At 43.0% G+C, this 12333-nt stretch overlaps 1 long non-coding RNA gene across 2 annotated transcripts; it reads right to left on the bottom strand.

The window, feature by feature from the left end:
- Positions 1-3606: 3606 nt before the first annotated feature.
- On the bottom strand, positions 3607-10134 carry LOC116993220. Of its 2 annotated transcripts, XR_004417220.1 has the most exons (3): positions 10110-10134; positions 6937-7018; positions 3607-3653 (listed from the first exon to the last, which is right to left on the bottom strand). It is a non-coding gene; the product is annotated as an uncharacterized LOC116993220 (long non-coding RNA). The 2 variants fall into 2 exon arrangements; XR_004417219.1 differs by lacking the exon at positions 10110-10134 and having other exon boundaries at positions 6937-7525.
- Between the last annotated feature and the right edge of the window lie 2199 nt (positions 10135-12333).

The following is a 12333-nucleotide window of genomic DNA, read 5'->3' as shown; positions in this document are numbered from 1 at the left end:
AGAGCTGGCAGCCTGTGTGGAGGGAAGAACACAAGCACAACAAATACCTGTCTGGTCAATAAAGGACAAGTGAAAGGGCCGTGGGATTGCATGGATTACAGTACTTGGTTACACAGATTAACCAGGCAATTAAAGGCAGCAGGAATAATAAATATCTTTCCAAGAGGAGCTGCTATTGGGCTGCAGGCTGAATGTGGCCATTCCAGCTCTAAACTGGTTTTGCCATAAACACAAAAGCACAAAAGCTGAAGGAGAGGGAGAATGTCCTGGAAGCAGTCCCACAAATGGGACATGCTTTCCTTGATTCCTGAAGAAATTTTATACCCTTAACTGGGGTCTTTTTCATTTATATTTTGATGGTTTCTTATCTTACATTTTAATAGGAAATCTGCTGAATGTCTAAAATGCCTTTTGGCAGTCAGGCCTTTTGTTGCTGATCTCCGACTTAAAAACAGTTTAACTTATCAAGAAGCTTTGGTGTAGATCTGGTGTAGTGGGTTGGTTCATTTGGTTTTTAAATGCTTTCTTTTGGATCACTTTTAATCATCACTTATATTGCACATGGCCATTTATGCATTGACAGGTTGATGGGGACTTTAATGTACATAAAACTTTCTCTGTCAGGACTTATGCCTCTCTGTCAGATTTTATCCTGCAGTAGAGAGGGTTCATGTACAGTTGCTGACAGATAAAATAAGCTCCTCCAGCAGCTGCAGCTCTGCCTCCCACAGATTTTTTTTTTTCCTGCTCTGATTCTGTGTCCCCAGCCTAGTGTTGAGAAAGCACAGGGCTGTGCTGGGACAGACAGGCAGGAGCACAGCAGCAGACCTGCAAGAGGGACAATGAATTAACCACATCAAGGTCTATAGTGCAACACTAAAGGTTGGATATCTTTCTTTAGCCTCAGCTGCAGGAGACAGGTAAGTGAACCATTCTATACTAAAGAAAAGTGCATTTCCAGCCTGGATCTCTGCAGAGAAAACCTAAAAGGCAAGAAACTGACTTCAAAAAAAGATTCAAAGTAATGAATCACATAAAAACTGAAAAGGCTCATGGGTTTTAAGTCTGTCCCATGATTTTAAGGACCTGAATCCTGAATTTGAAACTCATGGGTTTCAATATGAGAACCTGTGTTCTGTAGTGTGGTTCAGAAGGCAGAACACTAAGGTTTCTGGCAAATCTGGTACAATCATCTAACACTTGAGGTATGCAGATATTATGGCTGATACGAAAAGATGCCCAACATCTGTAATTCACACAGAAATCAATGGAAACTACAAACACTCAGCTCTGAAGGATCAGGCCTTTAATCATTAATACGTTTCCAGATCTATAAAAAAAATGTTTCCTAAGACACTTTATTTCTGCAATTCTGAAATTCCCTGTTGGCAAGAGACTTTTCATAGCTCCTTAAAGACCTATAACAAACCATGGAAGAAATAAAGAGGGGTTTTGCTTAGGGAAATGAGACCTACTAGAGAGCAACTGGAAATGTTTTTATGAGTCTTTATAATGGAACTACAGTAGCAGTTCCATGTTGATTTTTATTGGAAGACTCAATATTTTTTTCTTCTTCTTTTGTAAGCCTAATTTTTTCCCACCTGAAGCTTCATGTGCGGTCTTCTGGCAAAGGAGAATATTTTTGTAATGGCTGATGTGATATGGCTTTGTTTTAAGTAAGGAGATATTTCAGAGAACACTTCAAAAATTTCTTCAAACTTTCCTTGTTCATTTAGAAGTTGAAAACGGCTTACACTAAAAAAAAATTCCAATTTGATTTTATATTTGCTCTTGAAGAGATAGAGCTCATAAACATATTTTTGACAATTTCAGTGTGCCAAAATTTGGGGGTTCATTAAAGGTAATTTTGAAGAATATAATAAAAATAACATAAAATAGGAGAAACTATATGTATAAAAGATTTTAATATTACATATAGGTGTGTCAACCAACATGGGGATATAAGCCAGAGGAGATAAATTAAAATGCATGCTAGAAACTTTGAAATAATGAAAGTGTTCACATGTATTAGAATTATTCAGCTTTTTTTTTGTATTGATGATAAACATTTTTGTAAATAACTTGTTCCACATAAATTTAACCCAAACTACTGTTCATGTCTAATAACTGGTTTCTTGTTGTAGCTGAGAACTGTCACATTCCCTCAGCTGACTTGGTACACAAGTAGCACCTCTTACAGGGAAAAAATAAGAAAATGGTTGTTTCAGTGAGATCACCACAGTGAATTTTACACAGACCTATCAAAGTGGACAAAAAACTGAAGTGCCTCATAGGTGGCAAAAAATTCCACAGTGATACTTTGAGCTACCCCAAGTACATCTGAAGAGAGCTCCGGGGCAGAGAAACTTCCTCCCTAAGCAAGTCTGGAAAGGAGTATGTAGCTTTTCCATTAGCCAAATTTTAATATGCCTTCAGCAAAACTTTAGCAGACAAGTCACGAGGTTTTGTTAGTGGACTCACTTTAGCTTGTGATGCATGGCCTGATCACTGGATAAGATGGTCACCACGTAAGAGCTCCATTCATGACTGCTTGTTCCAGGCTCTCCTCCATGGCCATGGCTGTCAAAGTGCCACCCTCAGGCTTGCCTCCCTTTTCAGCATGTTGGACTGCTGACTCTTCCTCCTCCTTCTCACCAATAGACACTTGAATTATAGCCCACAGAGATTTCACCTCAGCTTTCTTTAAGCCTGCTTCTGGGGAAGTTCTGATGGCTTTGCCACTTCATTTTTCTTAAGAACACAATTGCAGGAGATAAAGTGATTCCTTTAATCTCTGGAAAAAGAATCTTTCTTCTAGCAGACAAGTGTCACATCTTCTTTCTGTGTGGTTCCCTCTACTTTATTCCTTTTTTCTCCTTTTCTTCCCCTCACACTGATAAATCCATGCCTGCTTGTTTGCTTTAGTATCTTCAGGAAAGAATCTTTTTTGTCTTTATTTTTTCCTTACTGATACTTTTATTGCCTTTGGTTATATTTTTACAGGAATTTATTTCCAGAAAGGAGGAGAAACATGGAGTCCATTTTCAAAGTATACCGTTATGCCTACCATATATACAGCAGAGTGTATATCCTGATACCCTGTTTTTCTTCAATTACAGCAGAAAATGAGTCCACCTATTTCTTCACCACATGCAAATATACTATCCTCAGTAGGGAAGTGACTTCTTTCTTGTTCTGTGTCAAGTTTTGTTGAGGTTTGATGAAGACCAAGTGCAGAGGACTCCACCAGCATGGCTTCCCCAGCCAGCTGCTTGGTCACCATCAAGTTCTTCTGCTCTCTCCCTGTAATGACCCAGGGCTGTAACTGCTCAAATTTGGCTCATTATAAACTCTACCAGGAAAAAAGCTCATTTCAATCACAAAGCAACTATTGTAGGGTGAGATGTTATACCCAGGGTAACAATAACTTTTATATTTCTGTTTCAATGAAAGACCCTCACCACCAAGAATAAGAGCAATGTCAGGCAGGCAGACTATAATGTAGGTAGGTTGGTTTCTGATACAAGAGTTAATTTGCAGTCCTGATCTCAGTCAAATAAATTCAAAGTTTTACAGAAGTTGCACAATAGCTTGTTTTCCTTCTGCTTCTTCTGCTTCTTCTACAGCTTCACATTTCTCATGGTAATGAGTACCTGTAGCAGAAGTGCCAATGAAAAACACAAAATTATTTTTTCCTTGTTGTTTTTTGCTAGTATTTCTCATGCAATTAGAGATGAAAATGGTGAGCAATCTCATCAGACTATATTTTCATGCTTTTCATAAAATTCTCAGCAGTATTCAATGCATTTAGTAACTACTTGATTCAGACTTCTGGAGATTCACTCTTATGTGCTAATCACTGTTTCTGGGATTTGATCTGTATACCTTGCCACAGATGTTTTATACCATGCTGCTTGTGATGAGGCAGTGCCATGCAATACATTCCATCCAGTGTCTCCTTCAACAGGGACCTGGATATCAGGTCTTGGACAAAGGTTTGGAAGGCAGTGCTGAGTTTAAGCAGCTAGATATGAGCTTAAGCTTAAGCAACAATCACTCAGAGATTTCCTACGTAGGTTCCAGAGTGTCATGGTATGTAGCAACTGGAGATAAAATGTCCTTGTGGATTCAGTCTTTCTGGACTGATGTAATTCCTTATGTGCTGCTTGGATGGCTCCTTCAGAAACAGGACATGGCTGCCTCAAGTAGTATGCCTGCTGAGAAACAGCCCTTCTTAGGTCATTAGGTTGTCCACCTATGAGAGCAGAACTCCTCTCAAAACAAATGGGGTGGTGGTGGTGGTCTATGAGGGCTTGGCTGCATCACCAACTTTCTCAGATATTTAATGTGTATATTGAGTTGCTAAGTTCGTCCCAAGGTTTTATATGTGCACATTTTTTTATTATTATTACTACTACTATAATTATTAGGAAGAAATTCTTTACTGTGAGAGCAGTGAAACACTAGAATAGATTTCCCAGAGAAGCTGTGGATGCCCCATCCCTGGCAGTGCTCGAGGCCAGGTTGGATGCAGCTCTGAGCAACCCGGTCTAGTGAAGCTGTTCCTGTCCATGGCAGGGAATTTGGAACTAGATGGTGCTTATAGTCCCTTCCATTTCCAACCCAAATCATTCTAGGATCCTATCTTTCAATGGCTACATCCCTTCAAGAAAAGAAGGGGTTCTGATAACAATACCATTTTATGTATTTCATGTAGGATTCATCTCACCAACTTTAGCCATCATGGTGGTTGATTTCCACCATTCCAAAACAGAATGCACAAAATCAGTAAGATAATTGCTTTGTTTGTGTGTGCCTCTCTGATTGACTCCAGAGAAATTCCAGAAAAGCAGCTAAAACAACCCTTTGGAAATGGAAAGCAGACACTGTCATGTCATTCAGGACATGGTAAATTGTCCACTTATTGTGATTTAACAATTTATTCTTCGTCTCCCAAGCCATAGTAATTTATTGTGCACATGATCCCAGCTCACCCAAGCTAAGTGCTCACTTTAATCATTCTCTAAAGACATGCTCTAAGTTGTGGGAACTTAATTGCTTTGCCGTGCCTATTCAGACCTTATTTTCTCAAAGTACATGGTCATATTCACCCACTTCGTTCCAGAAGGCCAACTAAATATTGGCCAACACTCTACACATAAACTGAGACACACAAAATTAGAAAAATTAGAGAAGTAATAGGTCTACAGTTGCTTTTATTTCAAGTAAACCTTCCAAGTAAGAAACAATGCAATGTATAAAAGCAATAGCGTCTAAATATCCTCTTGGTGCAAAATTGGAAGAAAGGCACTAAAGCCATCAAAAAATATTTATAAATATTAGGAGTCACATGATATTTTTATTTGCTTTCAAACAGGAGCTGTGTGTCTCCGGGAAGGGAAACACTGACCTTTCACTTCTGTTCTCTCCAGCTTCAGTGCTGCCGCAGGCCCTAAGTGAAAATGAGTCTATTGGTCTCATCCAAACCTCAGTGCATGTTAGCCCACATTACAAAACACCAGAGAATTTGGCATGATCAGCAGTTTCTGCTCAAGAGAGGCCCAAGACTGCAATAGCAGAGGTGTTAGAGATCAGAATTTGGGAATGCTGGTTAAGTTACGTGGGAAAGCAAAATACTCGGTCTCCTGCTTTCATTGGGACTGTATTCACTTGCACAAAATAAACACAGCATGAACAATACAAAAAAATATTTATATCACAGCAAATAATACTTATAAATAAGGCAAACAGCTCATTACCACCATTCACCCAAAGGTCACAATGTGCTTTTAAAGCAGAAATTTAGCTGCACTGGTGAAGCGGTGTAACATCGTTCTTATTTTACAGATGGAAAAACTGAGGCACACAGACACCTTCCTATCCAAGACCGCACAGGAAATCTGTGGCAAGACCAGCACAGGCTCCTGATCACAGGAGTCTGCATGTGTCGGGGTTTGGGGAGGACAACTGAGCTCCCTTGCACTCAGATGTCTGTGGCAAGAACTGAAGAGTACACCAGCAAAAGGTCAGTGTATCCATTCTCCAAGCCACAAAGTTCCAGTCAGAAAAGAAATGTAAATGCAATGAGACTTTTCTGAGATTTTTCTTTTCCAAATTTTAATTGTTTCTTGGCACCAGCAGACAGTCATTTTTACATCAAAAATAGTTATGTATTACATACCGTTATTTACATGAATTTGCACCGTCTCTAATTTGGAAAGTTTAATAATAATATAAAGAAAACTTGTAGACGACTGGATGTCAGCCTGATGCTGTCCTCTTAGCACCATGTGATGGCAAACTGTTCTAGCTGAAATAGGTGAATGTCCTCTTATGTCTCTGTTTCCAGGTTACTGGTTTTTTTTCCTGAACTGATGTCCACATTACTTGCTCCTTACATCCTCTGAGCTGTAAACTAAACTAAACATTATTCTGGATCCCAGGCTTTTGGCTATAAATGCAGTTGCTTGGAGTAAAATCAACCACCCAGAAGAAACCAACCTAGGTGAAGCAATGCTTGGGTACTGTGACAGAAGTGATTTGCGTGGGAATGAAGCCAGAGGAAAATCAGTTTCTCTGCAGCTGGGATTTCCCTGATCCTTTTGCATGCCTCACAACAGATCACCACATGTGCACAGACTGACTATTCTCACTCCTCATTCCCAGGTGTTTGATCAAATGCTTTGGACTGCTTGAGGTGACTCCAGTCCTTTCCTCCACACCTTTCATTTTAGAAAGCTCTCCTCTAATTTGCTGATTGCTCTCTGAAAAAAAAGCTGTATTGTGAGTCATTAGATCCCAAGTGAACTTCTCAGCAGATTCCTCAAGTAAGAAGATTTACTTGGATGCTTGTCACCCAGCTCCCCTGCATTATAATGAGCCCCATTAAATGGGATTACTGGCTGAGGACACTGCCATGCTCACTAAGACACCAACCTGGTGTTGGAAGAAGCATGGAGCTGCAGCACATCTCAGGGCTTACACACACCTCAACAGTCCTTGGCAAGGGGACCATCCACTGCAGGGAAGAAAGATGAGCTTTTTGTTAAAAATTGCACCAGACACCATATTTCAGTGGTGCCCCTCATGTGCGATTTCAGCCTGTGAGGAACCAGCTGGGAAACAAAAGGAAGGAAGTCACAGGGGACTTGGTGCAGGACACCTTAGGATGGATGTGCTCTGCAGCACATCGAGCTGACTGCACCTCTGGCTTGCAGTGAGAAGCACCAGCACAAAGCATTGCGGAGAGGCCTCCAGGAAGAAAGCAAACAAGAGAATAATCACACTGTGATGGCTTCTTTGGGCTGAGACATCTTGCTAGCTTTCAAAGCCAAAGCACAGTGGTAGTGTTAATGCTGCTTAGGTTAAATATCTCACCTTCCTCAGACAACCCTGGGGGAGTGAAACTCAGTCTGAAATAAGAAAAGTTTCCCAAAGGTGAGTTCATAGATTACAAAATGTGGAGGTGGAAAGAATCTATTCAATCATCTATCCCATCTCTCTGCCAGTTCAGAATTACTCCCCATGATGTTTTTAACATAACTGTTTTTGCCATTAAAAAAAAAAAAAAAAAAAAAAAAAAGAGGGGGAGAAATACCTAAAAATGGTCTATGAGCTTTTCTATGAAAGTGTTTGATTCCTTGACCTAATTCTAATGTCTCCTTTTGCTTTGTGCAGATGAGTTCAGCATGTGCCAGGATAAAGAGGGAACCAATATTTTCTGGAGGGATTCCTCCACCATCTGCAGCATCCAACAACTGGAAAAATCCTCCCAATGACTGGGTTGCGTTTGCATTTTCTTAACTGTGTTCATTTTCTCCTCCTTTTGCATGAAACTGAGAAGATGTTCTTTCATTATAGTATTCTGTGTGGTTATGGACTAGCTAACCTGGAAAGTGCTATCACGTCCTTCTATTTCAAATATTACATGCAGAATGAGATACACCTGTGCTAAAATAATGGAAATAAGCCATGAATCGAAAAAGTTTGGATGGTGCAGTTATGAAAGAAATCATCCTACTTCACTTGGGGAAGAGAAGAACAAAGGGTGTTTTTCACCTCTAATTGAGGATTCCATGAGTCTAACATTTTTTCCCCCCCAGTTTAATTTATGTCCATGTGTTGCAGAGTCTGGATCTCTTTTAAATGTCTGGTTTGACACTGCAGCCTGTTTCACCCCCAGTACAAGTTTCCTATTTCCCTCTCAGAGTCCAGACGTCCTGGGGCCCTTGTAGGGCTCCTTGATGATACATGTATTTGGGACAACCCTGTCCACGCAAAAAGAGTTGAGAAAACTGAGGACGACACATGTATTACTCAGAATATCCTGTTAACACAGGCAAATGGCAACCTGTGGGGGCAGCAAGACTTCTCCCTGCTCCCTCTGACATTGATGCTGCAGTGGGGGGGTGTGCCAGCAAAACTCTGGGTTTGTATGGAGTCCACTCTGGGGCTCCTCAGCCCATCCCACAGACAGTGTGGCCACTTTCAGACAGCTGAGGTGTGAAACACTGACATCAGTGTAACATCAGCGCCAACAAAGCTTTATTTTATCAATTTAGAGTAACAGGAGTGAAGAACTTCTCACTCCACTCATCTCCTGCATTCATCACTGTGAAATGGAAGAATGCGTACAGAGTCGTGCAACAAGCTGTCACATCAGCTTCAAAAGCAATGGCCCACACAAGCAAATTTCCCTACTGTACAGTCTTGTTATTTAAGATTATTTAATCAAAGGTGGCAGAAAGCAAGAGTTGGTTGTTTTTTGTTCATTCTTTTTTCCCAAAGAAAGCAATTCAGTCATTTTCAGAACAGGTCTGAGTGTTGACAGCAGCGTCTACCCACAGATACAAGGTATAAATTGCTTAATTATGTGTGAAGATTATCGGAGCCATGTCAAGTCTGAGTCACCAGCAGTTATTTGAAAAGGTAAAACAAGAATGATTAGCAGATTCTTTTGGAAAGTAGCTATTGTAGTTTTCCTTCATGTGCGTGTGGGTGTTGCTGTGTCTCCTGGCAGCACTGCGGCCACCTTCACTGGTGTGCAATGGCAGAAGCCAAACAAAACTCAGGGCTCAGACACTGCAATATTAACAGCCTTCCAAGGGACAATGCAAAGGAACAGAAGTAAAGCTGGAAAAATATGATTTCCTGAAAAAAAAAAATAAAAGAACCCAAGCAAGTAAAGTCTTTGGGTTAAAGACTATTATTGTAGCACTAAGCATCTTTCCCTCATCTGGTCTTATGCAGAAAGCTTTCAGCATTTCCAGAATTGCCATTAAAATGAGGAATGCCCAGTGATACTCCATTTTGTGTAGCCTCAGGCTGCCAACAAGTGTTGAGCCCATTAGTGTGACTCTGAACACAGAACATACACAGAACATGACATCCTGTTGGATGCCACGGCACAGTGCAAGCACAGTCCCACTGCTAAGTCTAGTTTTGCACCAGCTGTAAGGCTCCTCTTCACTGGTGTAACTCTTCACTCCTCAGGAGAGGTGAGTGCTATACCAGTGCGTGGTACCTACCACTGGTGAAGGCAGAGGTATCACTTGAGGTATCACTAAAGCACCGTGTGATTTAAAAAACCACAAGAGAAACCTGTCCCTTGTCATAGGTATAGATTTCCAGCGCTTTGGGGAGTGCAGCAAACACTGTATTGGAGAACAGCCTTCCCACGGCGTTTGAGTTCCTGCACTTTCAATCCCTGCAGACAGCGTGAAAGCGGGTGGAAATTTAACAGCGATAAAAAATAGCGACAGTTAACTTAATTAACTTCGACCTTCTGAAAAACCTGAGGGGAAAACAGAGAAGTTTCTTCCTTTTGTTTGTTTGTTTGTTTTCCTTCCTTTCCCTCCTTTCCCTGCCTTCCCCTCCTCTGCTCCTCGGCCACGCCTCCCACCACTCGCTCAGCCTCCCCACCTCAGCATCACTTTTTCCGCTTTTAATTCCTCCCACCTTTGCGCTCCTCCCTCTTCGCGCCCGCTCCGCGCCCAGCTTCTCACCCCCTCCGCAGCCTCCCGTCACCCACAGCGGGGCCGCTGGGCCAGACCCGGCTCCCGCTCCCGGCTCTGCACCCGCTCCGTACCCGCTCCATTCCCGCTCCGTACCCGCTCCATTCCCGCTCCGTTCCCGCTCCGCTCCCGCGCAGCCCCGCCGCGCTCCGCCGGTGACTCGCCAGCGCCCCCCGCTGGGCGCCGCGGGAAGGGCGGCCCCGCGCAGCCCCGAGCGGACCCGAGGGCGAGCGGGGACGCGGCGCTCCGGAGGGGCGTGAGGATGACTGAGAGACACCCATGCAGCCCTAGCCCGTCTCCTCTCCCCGCGAGCTGCGCCCGCCAACGCAGTCCGGCGCCAGGGGCATCCTGGAGGACACTGGCCAGGATCCCTCACCGGCTCCTGCTGGTTTTCCTTTGCGGAAACAAGGTTACGCCAGGCATTGAAGTTACGCGCCACCACGTGCAGGGCTGGGCAGCGACGTGAAAAGCTGGTTAAAGCCCGAGTAATCCTGTCCCGACACTTGCTGGGCTGTCCATTCCCTTGCCCGTGGCAGGGATGGCGAGGGGCTGTGGCAGTTGGAGTGCCCCGTGGCTGTGCCCAGTCCATCCCTAGGTTGCCATCTCTGTGTGCCACGGCTCCTCCAGCAGAGCGAGACCGCGGGCGCCAGGCACAGGTCACAGGGATGTTCCTTGGGGGAACACTGTCCTGAGTGTGCTCTCTGTCCCTTGTGCACGCTGCAGCAGGAGCCTTCAGACAAAGGGTTTGGAATGCAAAACTTTCACATCATGCCTGTGCAAAAGGGAGCGTATTGATGGACTGGCAAATAAAACCAAACTCTGACAACTCCTTCTTTGCCTGTTTGATGGCACTGCCTTAACAGTGCTCGTTGCACGCTGACCTTCTCTGATGACCACAAACACGGCTAAGGAGGAAACCAGAGCATTCCCTAGTGGGATGCAATTATAAAATCAGTTTTCCCAGGGAAGTTTTAGATACTTTGCCACGACATTTTCTTAGCATGTGCAAGTCTGCACATAACACGGATTTAGCGACCTCTGAATTGTCTGGAGAGGTCCAAAGTGACAGTCACCCCTAAGCCATAGGATATTCAGGAATACTGAGGTTTAAAAATCTCAATTTCTAGCTGTGGGGGCCCATCAGATACTGCACGTTTAGTCTGGCACTGAGTATTTGAAGTTGGGCATGAAAGAAATATGCTTTATGTTTGACAAGCAAGCAGCTGTGCTTCTTTGAAGCTGGTCAGGAATTTGGAAGGCTAAAGCAATCTCAGAGCAGGGATTCACGAGTGCAGGTGTGCTGCTCAAAGGTGAAGGACAGATGAAATGTGGTACAGAGATATGGAAAGGTTACCTAAATGGCAGGACTGGTCAGAGCAAAACCAACACCTTCTGGAAAAAGTGTACCAGTCTTCTTTTCTGATCTAAATCTCAAACTGTTCCAAGCAGCTAAAATAAAATGCAGGACAGTTAGCATGAGATTTATTTAAGAAAAAATATCTGTATGGAAAATAACTAATTTTTTTTTCTGACTTATTTTTTCAGTTTTCAAATTTCATCCTAGATTTTAGAAACAAAATTCAAGTAGTTTTACACATGCCATGAAAAGGGTGTATATGTACATTTTTTGGCATTAATATGTGAATTTTCTATTTTCCTGAACCACGTTGCCTCATTTATTAACCTGAGCCTCATGTGCAGAGTACAATAGGAGGATACTTTTATCAGATGGAATTGTTGATACATTCAGGCTCAGGGTTTCCTTGCTGGTACAGCTTCTTATTCACTAGTTCCCGGCTGTAGCAAGCGTATCTTGTGTTTGAAACCTTGCATACTGGTGGGAAACATCCTGATCCTTTAGATGCTACTGTAGGAAGATCCAGCTGAAACAACAGAGTGTGTGCTCAAGCAAGGACTGCTCACGTGAGCAAGAATTTGAGTCATCCTAAAGGACTGGTAAGGAGGAGGAATGCCTGGTAGCAGGAGATGTAAATATATAACCTGGGCAAAGAGGCTGATTTTGTGGATCATATGCACAGCAGTTGTGCTAAACTGGGTGGTGTCATTTGGAAAGCACAACAGAAAAGGTGCAGAGAGCTCTGAATCAAAGATTATTCAGCGTAGGATGTTGGGGTGGGTATATGAAATCACAGAGGTGCAAGCAGTGTTTGTTCTCCTTCTGAACACAAAGTGGAATATCCTAGCATTAAAAATCGGGCTTCTTTAGGTGTGGCAGCACTGTGTGGGGCACTCGAGCTGCTGACAGTCACCATTGAGAAAGGGCAGCTGCCTCTGGGCAGCAGGTCCCTTTGCACATATC

This window comes from Catharus ustulatus, chromosome 2 (assembly GCF_009819885.2).
Source record: "Catharus ustulatus isolate bCatUst1 chromosome 2, bCatUst1.pri.v2, whole genome shotgun sequence".
Taxonomy (NCBI): Eukaryota; Metazoa; Chordata; class Aves; order Passeriformes; family Turdidae; genus Catharus; species Catharus ustulatus.
Note: the sequence above shows the minus strand (reverse complement) of the source record. Positions and strands in the feature narration are given on the sequence as shown.